The sequence below is a fragment of the Gavialis gangeticus genome, unplaced genomic scaffold (genome assembly GCF_001723915.1).
Source record: "Gavialis gangeticus isolate Ggan-Ray unplaced genomic scaffold, GavGan_comp1, whole genome shotgun sequence".
In the NCBI taxonomy this organism is placed as follows: Eukaryota; Metazoa; Chordata; order Crocodylia; family Gavialidae; genus Gavialis; species Gavialis gangeticus.
Window position 1 is genome coordinate 81341784 of NW_017729034.1, and position 14225 is coordinate 81356008.

A 14225-nucleotide genomic window follows, 5' to 3' on the forward strand; every position below is an offset into this window, starting at 1 on the left:
ATGCAGTCAGGAAGGCCAACCATACCTTGTCATGCATCCACAGATGCATCACAAGCAGGTCCAAGGAGGTGATCCTCCCCCTCCATGCAGCACCGGTCAGGCCACAGCTGGAGTACTGCATCCAGTTCTGGGTGCCACACTTCAGGAGGGATGTGGACAGCATCGATAGGGTCCAGAGGAGGGCCATTCGCATGAGAGGCTACGAGACCTGAACCTGTTCAGCCTCCACAAGAGAAGGCTGAGAGGGGATCTGGTGGCCATCTATAAACTGGCCAAGGGAGGCAATGGGAGAGTCAGCAGGCAATGGGAGAGTCCCTGTTCCCCCGAGCACTACTGGGAGTAACAAGGAATAATGGCCATAATTTGACGGAGAGTAGATTCAGGCTAGACATCAGGAAGCACTACTTCACAGTCAGGGCAGCTAGGATCTGGAACCAACTTCCAAGGAAAGTGGTGCTCGCTCCTACCCTGGGGGTCTTTAAAAGGAGGCTAGACAGACACCTTGCCGGGATCGTTTGACCCCAGCATTCTTTCCTGCCCATGGCAGGGGGTCAGACTTGATGATCTGCTCAGGTCCCTTCCGAACCTACCAACTATGAAACCTCACTTTTCTCAAAGTAAAAACAAAAATCTAAGAAGTTCTTGTCCATGAAATGCTTCTTGCTGATGACACAGCAATTGTTAGTCATTCAAAAGCAGGACTGCAAAGTCTCATGGATAGCTTTGCTCAGGCTTGTGACTATTTCCGTCTGACCATTAGCCTAAAGAAGACAGTAGTCATGGGTCAACAAGTTGACCACCCTCCTGAAGTTAGAATAAATAATGAAGGCCTGGAAGCGGTTGAAAAATTCACTTACTTGGCTCTACCATCTCGCAAAATCTTGGCTTGGAAGCCAAAATTAATGCTTGCATTGGAAAAAGGCAAGCAATGCCACACCTAAACTTCAAAAAAGTTTGGAAAAACAAAGCTCACTCTATCAACAAAGATACCTGTTTACAGCACTTGCATACTTTGCTTCTATTGTACAGCAGTGAAACATGGACTCCTTATGCCAAGGAAGAAAACCAAACAGTTTCCATATTTGATGTCTCTGACGTATCCTGGGCACAACATGGGGTGATAAAATCTCCAGCTTCACAGTTCTAGCACAGGCCAAAATACCCAGTATGGTCATTAGGACATGTTGATTGCATGAGCGATGGCCAGATTCCAAAAGACATGAATTTGGGTGAGCTGGCTCCTGGCAAACACCAACTTGGACAGCTGAAACTCTGCTTTGTTGATGTCTGAAAGAAAAACTTTTGTGAGCTGGGAATCAATCATTTTGAACCACTGTGAGTGGAAAGCCACCATGAAGCAGTGATGGAGATGGAGAGGTTCAGTGATAAGCTAGAGAAGAGTCATAGAGAAGATGGTGCTAGGCATGCTGGTGCAAGCTCAACTGAGCTTGTATATGCAACTTGAGAGAGGGTCTACTTGTTGCACATTAAACTCCTCGACCACTCAAGAAGCTGTAGTGGTATCTGGTGACCCAAAGGCTCAGTCTCCACAGTTTCCCAAGACTGATGGCTGCCAATGACTATGGTGAACCTCCCATCTGTAAGTGCATCAAAATCAGAGGTTTATGTTTCTGTGTTCTATATTTGACATTGCTGCTTCTAGATACCACATGATGCTGTGCTGGGAAGACAGACAGAGAATAAACCCAACTAATTCCAATATCCAACATCCCATAGTTATGTAAATGCACTGGCGGCATATGTACAGGCAGTCCTTGACTTACATCGATTTGAGTTGCAATGTTTTGCACTTACGTTTATAAACTGACACCATGTTTCAACTTTCTGACGTCAGTTTTCACTTTATAACACTTGATCCAACACCATGCCACACCAGCAAACAAGTTTGCTGCGTCGCCCATCTTCCTGGAGAACACCTGTCCAAACTTCCTTGGACACTTTCTTTAAGAAAGCAGACAAAACTCCAGAAAAACCTCCACCCAAGACTCCTGAGAAGACTCCAACCAAGAACCCTTCAAAAAGTCCAGCAAAGTCACCTCAAAGAAGTCCTTCCAAATAAATATGATTGCTATTTACAATATAAATACATTATTGTAGCTATATTACTCACCTATAATTGATTGAGTACAAAATGCTGGGTTATTTTTGGTGAAAATAGGGTATTGGGCCTTGGTTCAGGAATCAATCCCCCATTTATAATATTGTATCCTATGGGGAAATCGGTTCCAAGTTACAATGTTTCAACTTAAAACACGGTTTTCAGGAACTAATTGTCGTAAGTCTGAGGACTGCCTACATTCAGAGCCTTCACGAGGCTTCTCAGCCTCTTGAAGACTCAGATCAAGTGTTCTCTACTTTAGCTACAGACGAGATGAAACTGGCATGAAAAAGGTGAACTTGGGATCTAAAGGATGTGGTTTCAATCCCTGATGACAACCTATGGTGGGTCAGGGTTAGTACAGGGAGGGGAAATACATTTAGAAATTCATAAAGGACCCTGGAGCAACTGAAATGTTTGTTAAACTAATGTGTAAATATTTATTACTGCTTTTTCAATGTTTGCTTTTTGGTTAAAGGGAACCATCCCTTTACAACAGGGATGGGCAAAATGCAACCTGCAGGCCAGATGCAGCCTGCCAGGTCATTCTATCTGGCCTGCAGGGCCCCTAAAAAATGTAGAAAATGAATATTTATCTGCCCCTGGCTGCCTGTCATGTGGCCCTCGATGGCTTGCCAAAACTCAGTAAGCAGCCCTCCGCCTAAAATAATTGCCCACCCCTGCTTTAGAAGCAACGTAGATACTGTTGAAGGGTGCCTCTGAAGCAGAATTTTCTAGACCTCCCCTATGGAAGGTCCGGAAAAGGTCATATTTTGCTTTAGCTGTCTAGAAAAAAAACTCTCATTCCTACAGGTGAAACATCAGCATTTAAATGGGACTAAACGTTTAACTCACCTGCAATGCATGATAGTCTTTTACCTACATGAGATTCGTTTTCAAAGATTTCATAGACATTAGTGCTGGAAGGGACTTTGAAAGATCATCAAGTCCAGCCCCCTGCCCCAGAGACAGGAGGTCAGCAGGGGTCATAGGATCCCAGCAAGATAAACATCCAGATTTCTCTTGAAGGCATTCAAAGTAGGTGCTTGAACCACCTCCAATGGCAGGCTATTCCAGAGCTTGGGGGCTCAGACAGTAAAGAAGTTCTTCCTTACGTCCAGCCTGAAATGGTCTTGGAAGAGTTTATAACCATTAGACCCTTGGGGTGCTCTGGTGAACAAACATTCCCTCAGATCTTGGTGAACACTCCTTATGAACTTATAGGTGGCCATCAGATTGCCCCTGAGCCTGCGCTTTTCCAGGCTGAAGAGTCCCATAGCTTTCAGCCTTTCATCATAAGTTCTGTTTTTCTGACCTCTGATCATGCACGTGGCTCTTCTCTGGACTCTCTCAAGCTTCTCCACATCCTTTTTGAATTGTGGAGCCCAAAACTGGACGCAGTACTCCAGCTGCGGCCTCACCAAGGCCGTGTACAAGGGGAGAATGACGTCCTGGGATTTGCTTGAGAAGCATCTATGGATGCAAACCAGTGTTTTGCTCACTTTATTAGCAGCCACATCACACTGAAGGCTCATGTTCATCTTGTGGTCAAGCATGACCCCCAAGTCCCTTTCATCCGTAGTGCTAGCCAGCGTAGCACTGCCAAGCTTGTAAGCATGCTGCAGGTTTTTCCTCCCAAGGTGGAGAACCTTGCATTTTTCGGTGTTAAACACCATCAGGTTCTCATCCACCCATTTCCTGAGCCTGTTAAGGTCAGCCTGGATCACTCTCCTGTCCTCAGGTGTGGATGCTTTGCCCAAAGTTTGGTATCATCGGTGAATGTGGCCAGTCCGCTTCTGATACCAACGTGTACATCGTTAACAAAGATGTTGAACAATATAGGTCCAAGGACAGAGCCTTGAGGGACCCCACTGGTCACAGGGCACTATGACGATTGACTTCTGTCAGCCACAACCCTCTGGGTCCGACCACAGAGCCAATTCCCCAGCCAGCAGATTATGGTGAACGTGAGGCCACAGTTAGCCAGTTTTGCCAAGAGGTCAAAGGCTTTTTTAAAGTCAAGATATACAACATCAAACTCTTCCCCCTTGTCCAAGCAATAAGTCACCTGGTCGTAAAAGGAAATAAGATTGGTCGAGCAAGACCTACCCACAACAAACCTGTGCTGGCTATCCCTCAGAACGTTACCATCGGCCAGTCTGTTAAGAATGGCCTCTTTGATAATCTCTTCTAAATCCTTCCCCAGGATAGAGGTCAGGCTGATGGGCCTGTAGTTTGCTGGATCCACTTTCCTCACATTCTTGAAGACAGGCACCACATTGGCCTTCTTCCAATCTTCAGGGACTTCACCAGAGTGCCAGGAGTTCTGAAAGATCTGTGCCAGAGGCTGAGCTACGATGCTAGCCAGCTCCTTGAGCACCCTGGGGTGTAGACTATCAGGCCTGGATGACCTGAAGGTGTCCAGCCTGTCAAGGTGTTCCTTCACAAGGTCAGCACTGATGGAGGGCAAGGTATCTCCCTCACCCTGGTTTTAATCCAGCCATCTCAGCAGAGAAATAAATTGAAATTTCTTGTCTAATGAATGCATGGTAGCCTCTGTAGGGAGCCAGTATGGTTAGTTATCAAATCTACCACCATGCTTTAAATCAAACTGTGAGCTCCCCAAGCAAAACTGCCATTCTCATGTACTGGAATAGTTCCTACTGAGACCCTAATCTCAACTAGTTACTCAGGCAAGAGTTCCTGAAACAGCAGCCAAAGTTATTTTATTCATGATATCTTTGCAAGGAGTTAGCATCACTAATTGCACAGCACACATTGGGGCTGGTAGAAGCTAAACACACACACACAAAGACTGAACAAAAACACTGTTTATTTTTTAAAGTACTGGGATCAGGGAAAGAGACTCCTGAATTTTAGGTTCTGAGGTTGCCAAAACTTTTATGTTGATAGGAAGAAGCCAGACCAGCCTGAACTTCCTTGAAGACCAAGCTGGCAAGTACATTCCCTATCTGGTCAGAATGGAAAAGGTACCAATTTTTAGCAACTGGAAGGATTCCAAAAATAGGTCAGAAAAATCACAACATAGATGCCTTTTTCAACCACCTAAACTTTTAAATGCAACTCCACCTATTGTACTTCCTTTTAAATGTACCTCCTCCTATTATCCTCTTTTCCTACCATACCAATGCCCCCAATTATCCTGGAGGCTCCTCTTTCCTTTTCTTCCTTTTGTAGATCACGTGCCTCCTTTTGGAGATCACAATTTAAGAGGCCATTCCACTTGGGATATGGCCAAGACATACTTGAGTTTCCAGCAAAGGAGTTTCACCTGATCAGACAAACTGTTTTGTATCTGGCAACATGCTAAAGGCTGAGTCTGTACATGGCAAATATAGTCTTCTTCTTCTTAGCTCTGGGGTATTGAAAGAGTTTGCATTGAAAGAGTATTGCATACTCTACTGTATGCAATAGCTAGAAAATAATTAAATTTGTAGACTAATTCCATTTATAACAAAATAACAGCTTGGCCAAAAAAGTGTTTGCCAATATTTTCAAGATTGGCGGAAAACTAGGGCCAGATTTGAAAATTTCTGAGCATTCAAAAACAGTCATTGGATTTCACCACTTTTAATTATTTTAAATAAAAAAAATCAGCCCAGTTAAGGTGCCTACCTGTTGCCACAATTTTCTAAGTTGTGTCTAATATACTCAGTATAGCAATATGGTACTTAGTTGTACAAAATTTTACAATTCCATGCACCAAGAGAAGCACTATCACATAGGCACCATTCATGCTCTTATCTCTAGGGTAAAAGTTTCTCAACCCTTTAAAGTTGGTGATCCCTTACCCAACAATACTTTTGCAGCTCACCCCCTCTTATAACTGACAAAGCAGTTGACCCTTTGGACAAAAGCATTTAAGGAGCAGGAGAGCAAGAGTGTTTTAGGTCATGGATGCTTAGCCCACAGGGCTCCCAATGGTCTTGAAATCTGCAGGAAGCAGTGGCAATTAACACTGCCAAACTTCCAAGCCCCACAGGTCAGATGACATGGTCCTGCACATGGGATTCTTCTGGCACATAGGGCCTTAGGGATGGATCTGGCACATGAAGGGCTAGAGCTGGGGAGGCAGGCCCAATCAGGTGAGTGACAATATGTGGGACTGGGGTCCAACCCAACACACACCAGATCAGGTCCACGGAATCCAGCCCATGGACACAGACCACATCACTCTTTCAGCCCACAGGGCCAAAAGAATGAGCACCACTACTTTAGATTTGTAAGAGTTTGATAGATTTAAACCCTTTTGCTCCTCTCACCCCCCTCACCCCACCACTGTCCATTACCTGAGAAACAATGCCCCAGCACAGTAAATTAAAAAAGCATACTAAGGCTGTAAGACACCTGCTATAATGAAACAAGTATGGAAACAACTGAGAAGATTAGCCTACAATTAATGCGACTGAATATACTCTGGCAATTGAGTTGGAGTAAATTAATCTCATCACTGTCGACATATGCATTTAAGTGCAGTAATTTACTGCAGTGTAGGATAGTACCTGAGTTTGACAGGACTATCCTATGCCAGAGTAAATTAATCTACTGACCACTAATTGCGGTGCATGTGTAGACAATGATGCTTTACTGCACATTAAATTAGTCCAATGAGTAGTAAAGTGCACATGTAGACATACCCAATAAGATACCCACTGTGCCTTGTTTACACAGCTAACCCTTGGCCACTGCCACCATCAAACAACCTCAATTTACCTGGACCCACATAACATGGGCTGCCAATGTGGGGACACGGTCAGCAAGGCTAACCGCACCTTGCCATGGATCCACAGATGCATCACGAGCAGGTCCAAGGAGGTGATCCTCCCCTCTGTGTGACACTGGTCAGGCCACAGCTGGAGTACTGCATCCAGTTCTGGGCACCGCACTTCAGGAGGGATGCGGACAGCATCGATAGGGTCCAGAGGAGGACCATTCGCGTGATCAGGGGGCAGCAAGGCAGGCCCTACGAGGAGAGGCTATGGGACCTGAACCTGTTCAGCCTCCACAAGAGAAGGCTGAGAGGGGATCTGGCAGCCGTCTACAAACTGGCCAAGGTGGACCAGCAAGCTATGGGAGAGCCCATGTTCCCCCAAGCACTACCAGGAATAACGGCCGTAAGTTGACTGACAGTAGATTCAGGTTAGGTATCAGGAAGCACTACTTCACAGTCAGGGTGGCAAGGATCTGGAACCAACTTCCAGGCAGAGTGGTGCTAGCTCATACCCTGGGAGTCTTCAAAAGGAGGCTAGATAATCACCTAGCCAGGGTCGTTTGACCCCATCATTCTTTCCTGCCCATGGCAGGGGTTCGAACTTGATGATCTGCTCAGGTCCCTTCCAACCCTACCTACTATGAAACTATAAAACACACAAGTGTAAATAACCAAGTCCTTGGGTTCATTTTCATATCATGAAAATGAGAATGTGAGAGAATATGGCTAGTAACTATACAGTTGTTTTCTGTTGGCATTGGGAAGGAACAGAAGGAAGCTCCACAAACTTTATAGTCATATAGAAATACAGTTAAAAAGAAGCTAACAGCTTCAAGGTGGAGCCCAAAGCTAAGGAACAGATTGCCTTATGCATTAGGCTACTTCTAACAAGAACACAGACTTAAAAAATAACTTTGGCTGTTTATTAGCTGTGCAATGCTATATGTTATACTTCAAATTCAATCTATTTTAAAACTGTTTTACTTTGCTCATAGAACAACTCATGCAGAGCTGAGCCTTAGGAAACTGCAGCCTAGGGGCAAACACATCCCTAAGGAGAATAACCCATGGGGACTGCCCTTCCCAGGCCTATGGTAACATCCACCACAGCCCCTTGAATGGGAGGTATTTTCTGGAGAAGCCTCAGAGGACAATCAGGACTTTGAGATATACATAATGAGGTTGCAGGCACTCAGGAACCAAAGCAGAAGCATGCTCCAAGTCTTTTCAGTCTCCTATTCCTGTTGCTTAATGTTTTAGAAAGTTTTAACGTCTTTTTTTACACTTAGATGCCTCTAACATAGCCTGGAGCAATTGAGTTTTAACAGATTCTTTGTATAGATTGGATAGGAATGTGCACTTGTCTCGCGGGACAATGTTGTCACCGTGCCAGCATGTAAGTAATAGGTGGTTATAGCAATAGCTGATATAAAATTCACTCTGCAAATAAAGTGGTATCTATTGGCAAAATCAAAGTTACAGAGTGGACAAATACAGCCTGAAAAACTATCTCCCAACATAAAGGAAAAAGTAAATACTCTTTAAGAAAATCATGTATTTAAGCCAAAAAGGAAATTCTACAACTAGGGAACAGCTGCCAAAGCATCAGCTATATCTCAGGTCTGATAGAGACCAAAGTATGAACATCTCAAAAGAGAGCTTTTTACCATGTGTGGGACTATATCATTTGTACTCATTTATCTGCTGGAATAAAAATCTAAATGTCTTCCTTTATAGCTATGGGTTTGAGCATCCAACAGTTATAGAAGGAGGTGTATGAAACTGAGATCTGCTATAAGGCAGAAATCAAGTTATTTCCTACCTAACCTCACACAATTCTAGCTTGCCCTCTCCCACTGCCCTTTGGATGTTTCCTGAGCATGTTACTTTTCTGCCAAGATAGTCTTGTTGACTCTACCTCTTTACTTTGATGGTTAAAACCAAACAAAGTCAGTGCCCCAAAACACCTCTAACCCATTCTGAAAGCAATCTAAACTGGTGCCAGCCAAAGCACAAGTGTTCAAGTCTCACATTTGAAGTTGTTTCAGCAAAAATCTTCCAAAAATGTTGACAGAGAAAAAGAAATAAGTATCTTCCTGTTCCCAGAAATTCAAGTCTTTTTTGCTTGGGCTTTAAGGATTGTTTAAACATAAGAGAAGATTTTTCACAATTGTGATGGTTCTACCGCAGTTTACTGGTTTTCTTCCCAAGAATATGCTATAAGCATTGTTGACGTTGAAACCTGGTAAAAGTGTTATATCAGACTGTATAAGCAACTTTTTATATTGATATTCCCATAATTCATTAATGCCCTTAATCCAACACACCAACATGAACCAAAATGGATAGAAAATACTTAACCAAAATCTGTAAAAATGTGGCCCACCTTACAATATCGTCAATGGATAACATCTATGAGCAATGGGTTAACTTATGTCAAATGGCTGATACAATAACAACTTAAAAATCAATTACTACGGACCTGAAGTGACCTTTAAAGCCAAAGTTTGACCATGTCAAACCACAAACACAAATGCTAAATAAAGCATTAATTCTTTTCCAACAGCTGGCTAGGTGACAGTCTATAAATGGATTAATGAGCTTTTCCTAATGCACATGAAATTTAATACCTCCAATGTGAAGTACTAAATAAATGCACTTTAGGTTGCCCTAATGTGCAGTAGTAAAACCACACACTTTTTTAGTGATGCTTAATGCACAGTAGCCTATTTGCACATTAATGTATTTACATGGTTTTTTATGCACCATTTTAATGCGCAGTATAATAGGATACCGCACATTAAAACGTATGTGTAGCTGCACCCAGTAATGCCTAGTTTAAGAGCAGAGCAAGCAGCTTTTCTTACAGAGCATCTAGCGCCCTGGATACAAGCTAAACACTTCTCTACTCTTCACAAAGGGCAGGGCTCCGCATTTATGCAGTATCTGAAAATGAACAGGACTCAATGGTAAGCAAGAGAACTCTTTAACTTGCTCATCAGAACTTCCAGTGCTGTTGGCAACACATGCATGGCATCATAAGGTGGCATAATATGTTCCTTCCTTTGACCGGTTAGTCATTTGTCTATTATCAGTTTCATTTGATACTAACCATCTTATCATGAACTAACTAGAGAAAATAAAGTTTTAAGATTTACCCATGCAAATGATATGAAGTTTCCAGAATTATATGCAACAGATTTCTAACAGGCTCTGTACAACAGAATAAGTTTAAATTAGGTAAACTATTGGTGCAAAGGCATTTCCAAAGTTTCCTAGAAGTCTGAAAGATTGAATGAACTACTACAGTCACCTTGGAATGACACCATTTCCCCACAAAATACTGAAGCAAGGCTTAGTGTACCCAACTAGACTAGACTAAGGTCTATAAACCACAGTAAAACATGCTTATGCTGCCACCATCCATAACCCTCATGCTGCACAGTTTGCAAGCCATCATTTCTTCCTTTTAATACGTTCAATATTCTATGCTGACTTTTAAAAAAGTCTCTCCGTTGCTTCCTCACATTCACCCTCACCAGTTCCCCCTGCCCTTTTTTTCTAGAATGGCATAGAGCAACTTTTTCCAACCTCATCTGTTTACTTTTTCCTTCTCTCAGCCTCTCTTTTTCATTCCTCTGCTGCTTTTCTTAAGTATTGCATCTCTCCTCTCAATTCCCTCCAGAATTACACTAATAAGATTTGTGTTATATTTCACTTTGAGAACAAGTCTCATAATTTCCTATCTTCATACTGCCAGCAGACTGGAACATTTTATTAGACATCCCTATTTAGTCTGGCTCTTACTTGTCCAAGGACAAATATTAAAGATTGAGGATCTAATTTTCCCACCCTCGCCTTTCAGGTATCTCAACACCCTGCCTCTTCCTATCAAGTTGTCATCTCTAATCCCAACTGTGGCGAAAAAAGGCCTCCATTTTTCATGGAAGTCTCCTGCTATCAGATGTCTAAACTAGAAGTTACCTCAAAACCTTTGCTAAGTCTACCAAGGAGATAAATGCATAGCAGTAGGGAAGTACATGTACATACAAGGGGTTCTCTACCTCTGCCATTCCCTCAACCCTCTTCATTAGGCCATCCATCCATCTATTCCCAGCCTCATTCCTAGGGGCACCTAGACACATGACAGACCCCTGCTCTAACGTGTGCTAATTAGCACACATTGGAGCAAACTCGATTAATCGAGTATGCTCCAAGTCTGCTGGAGCGTGCTAATTAGCATGCTCCAGCAGCTTCCACGTCACATGTATTCAGCATTCCCCATTTCAAAGTGGCAGCAGAAGCACTTTAACTAAAGCTTGTTCAACAAGCTTTAGTTAAAGCGCTCCTGCCGCCATTCTGAAGCACAGGACGCTGAATACACGCAATGTGGAGTCTGCTGGAGCATGCTAATTATCACACTCTAGCAGACTTGAGTCCACTCCAATGCATGCTAATTAGCACACATCAGACCAGAGGTCCATCATGTGTCTAGGTGCCCCAGGAATGAGGCTGGGAATAGATGGATGGATGGCCTAATGAATAACGAAGAGGGCTGAGAGAACTGCCGAGGTAGAGAACCCTTTGTATAAGATGTGCTCCACCCCCACCCCAGAGCACATGTATAGATGCTCTAGGTTCCTCACTCTAGTGAACAGCTCCATTACTGCTCAAGCAGCAGCATAAACATAGATAATCAAAGTTTTCACTCTGTTTCAGCATAACAGATCTGAGGTGCTAGAGAAGCCAGCAGATTTTGAGAGACAACAGTGGCTTAATCTATACAAGTATCAAGAATAAGTGGCCCTTTTTTACAAAAGCACGAGAGAGACACTCAAGTTCTGCAAAATGGCGGCACTCAGGAAAGAAAAACAACCTACTCATCACTGACAAATGCTAATTGCTGGACACAGCTTGATACATCTGTGCCAGCCTCCTAAAATTCTTTTTTTTAAGAGAACAAACATACATTCTATGTTGCAAGTATCTATGCATGCAGCTTTGTCAATCGGAAAAAAATCTGAATCTATACCCTCGTTACTGGTTTAACACAAAGGTCCTTTAACTGCCTAACTGGGTGGCAACACAATGCTAACTCCTCATTTCTACCAGCTAATGTCACATTTAAGCACAGCTAAAAAGGTTAAACATACCTAGTATTCCTTTACAGAATACTCGTGGGAATATTAAGAAACTGGCAAATTTGAAGGGAGATGTGCCATAAGACACTAGTAAAGGATGCTTTACCCAGAGAAGGGATTAGGAGGACCACTGACTGTTTTGGGGGACATTTTATATAAGAGAAAAATAGGCATTTTGTCATCAATTTCCAACAGTAAGAGATTAACGATCATATGTATTTCATTAGGAAAAGTTTTGTCATTGGACTCATTTATTTCTACAAGAATCAATAAGTCATTTCCTTAAGGCAGTTAGAGAAGGAGATAAGAATAGCTGCACATTTAAAAACAACCTAAATAATAGTTGAGCTGTTATCTAATCATATCCTCATGCAGTTATTCTTAAGTTTTTACCACTAATTACCTGTTAAATTATGGAAGTTATAATATGTGTATGTCCTATATGAATATTTATCTCCTGAAATACATTACAGATGCAGTCAACAGGGTGAACCAGTTAAAAGTGCACCTGAAAATGCATAATGAAGTAGAAAAATTAAAACTAGTATTGAGACAGTGCCAAGATGAAGAGCTTCCTATATGCAGCTTGAGGGCTGGTACGTGTTAGATGCAATTTCAGTATAAGAACATAGCTCAGGTGTTGTTGTGCTGTTTCATTTGTTGAGCTAGATTACTATCTCAGAACAATCTCCCAAAGTTCTTCCTCTGCCCTACAAGCCATAATTAATTTTCTTGCATGACAGTTCTTTTATAATAGGCACTGCAGATCAGTTTAAGGCGTAGTTGCCAGCACCTTTCAGGACTCATCCTCACTGCAGTCAACTGTCACTTCTGTGCGTGCGTGCGTGTGTGTGTGCGCGCGCACGCGCGCGTGCATACAAAACACTGTGGAAGGCAGGAGGGCAGTCACAGTGCAAGGGAAGCAACTGTGAGGCATGTGGCCCCTGTCGGTGTAAGCCATTTCTATAGTTTCCCCATGATTTACTTGTACTGGTCTACCAAAATGGTCTTGATATTTAGACCACATTATAAAAAAGGAAGAGAACCATTTCAGGAAAGTGTGCTTTATGAAAGTTAAGAGGAAGGATGGTCTTGAGTTAAAACTAGAACAATGGGCCTAGGAACCTGGTAGCCAACCCTTGTGACAAAACACCTCAACGTGACTTTGTTTCTCTGTGTATGACAAAAGTAGGGGTGTACAAATGAAGACTGTTCTGGCCAATACCGATGGCCAATTATTAACCAGCCATATCAGTTAACACCAATCCAACAGCCAATATGCAGCCCAGCAACTTGGAGAGCAATGTCTGGCCAGTAAGTCTGTGGGCAGGAAGGATGTGTGGGTGTGTGGGAGTGAGGGGCAGATTGAGCACTCCATGGTGAGGGAGGGAGTGGGGCTGGGGCAGGCACTGCTCAACCAGGGTAGGTCAGGGAGTGCGAAAGAGCCATGGGCAGCTCGTCCAGGGTGTGCAGGGAGTGGCTCCCCACCATACGCATACCCCCATATGAGGCATTGGGGCATGTGCCCCCCAGATTTGTGCACAGGGCACAAGCAGGCTACCAGCTGCGGGCTCAAGGCAGCACTCAGACACTACAGGGAATTTTGGGGTGACTGTAGCACCCCCCTCCCAATGCCGCCACCACCTGCCCTGCCCCTGCCCACCCCAAGCACAGCCCCAGCCCTGCCCCCCTGTTGGGAAGAGGTCAGCAGGCAGCCTACCCTTGACCTGGGCAGAAATCTGCAGGGCACATGCCCCTCATGCCTCCCCTGGGGGTGCACACAATAGCAGGAACCTGCCCCTCCTCCCTGCACCCTTCCGGACAAGCCATCCATGGCTCCACCCCACAGCTGCCCAGTAGGGGTGTGCAAAATGGGTCCTTTTGATTCAGATTTGGCCCGAATCAGAAACAGTGATTCATTCCGTTGATTCACTGACCCTGATTTGATTTGGCGAATCCAAATCCAAAGATTCGATGCCGATTCATCGAATCAGAGATTCAGAAACTGGCACAGCTTTAAAAGTTTTTTCTACATATCTTTAGGTACCAGCATGGCTCGTGTTCACTGCAGTGCTCAAGCGGATGGAGCGTCCCACAGGAGCACAGGGGGCCTCTTCAACATGCTCGGCAGCGAACCCGGAAGTGAATAGGAAGTACTTCTGGTCCACATCCAGGTCTTCTGGGGAGCACACTGCCCCCCCCCCCCCCCCCCCCCCCCCCCCCGCCCCCACCC

General features: G+C 43.9%; 1 protein-coding gene across 1 annotated transcript in view; it reads right to left on the minus strand.

The window, feature by feature from the left end:
* Positions 1-14225, minus strand: part of PPP1R14C (protein phosphatase 1 regulatory inhibitor subunit 14C) — a gene marked incomplete at its 5' end in the record, with an annotated part of 102065 nt that overhangs the window by 50538 nt on the left and 37302 nt on the right. The window lies entirely within an intron of this gene.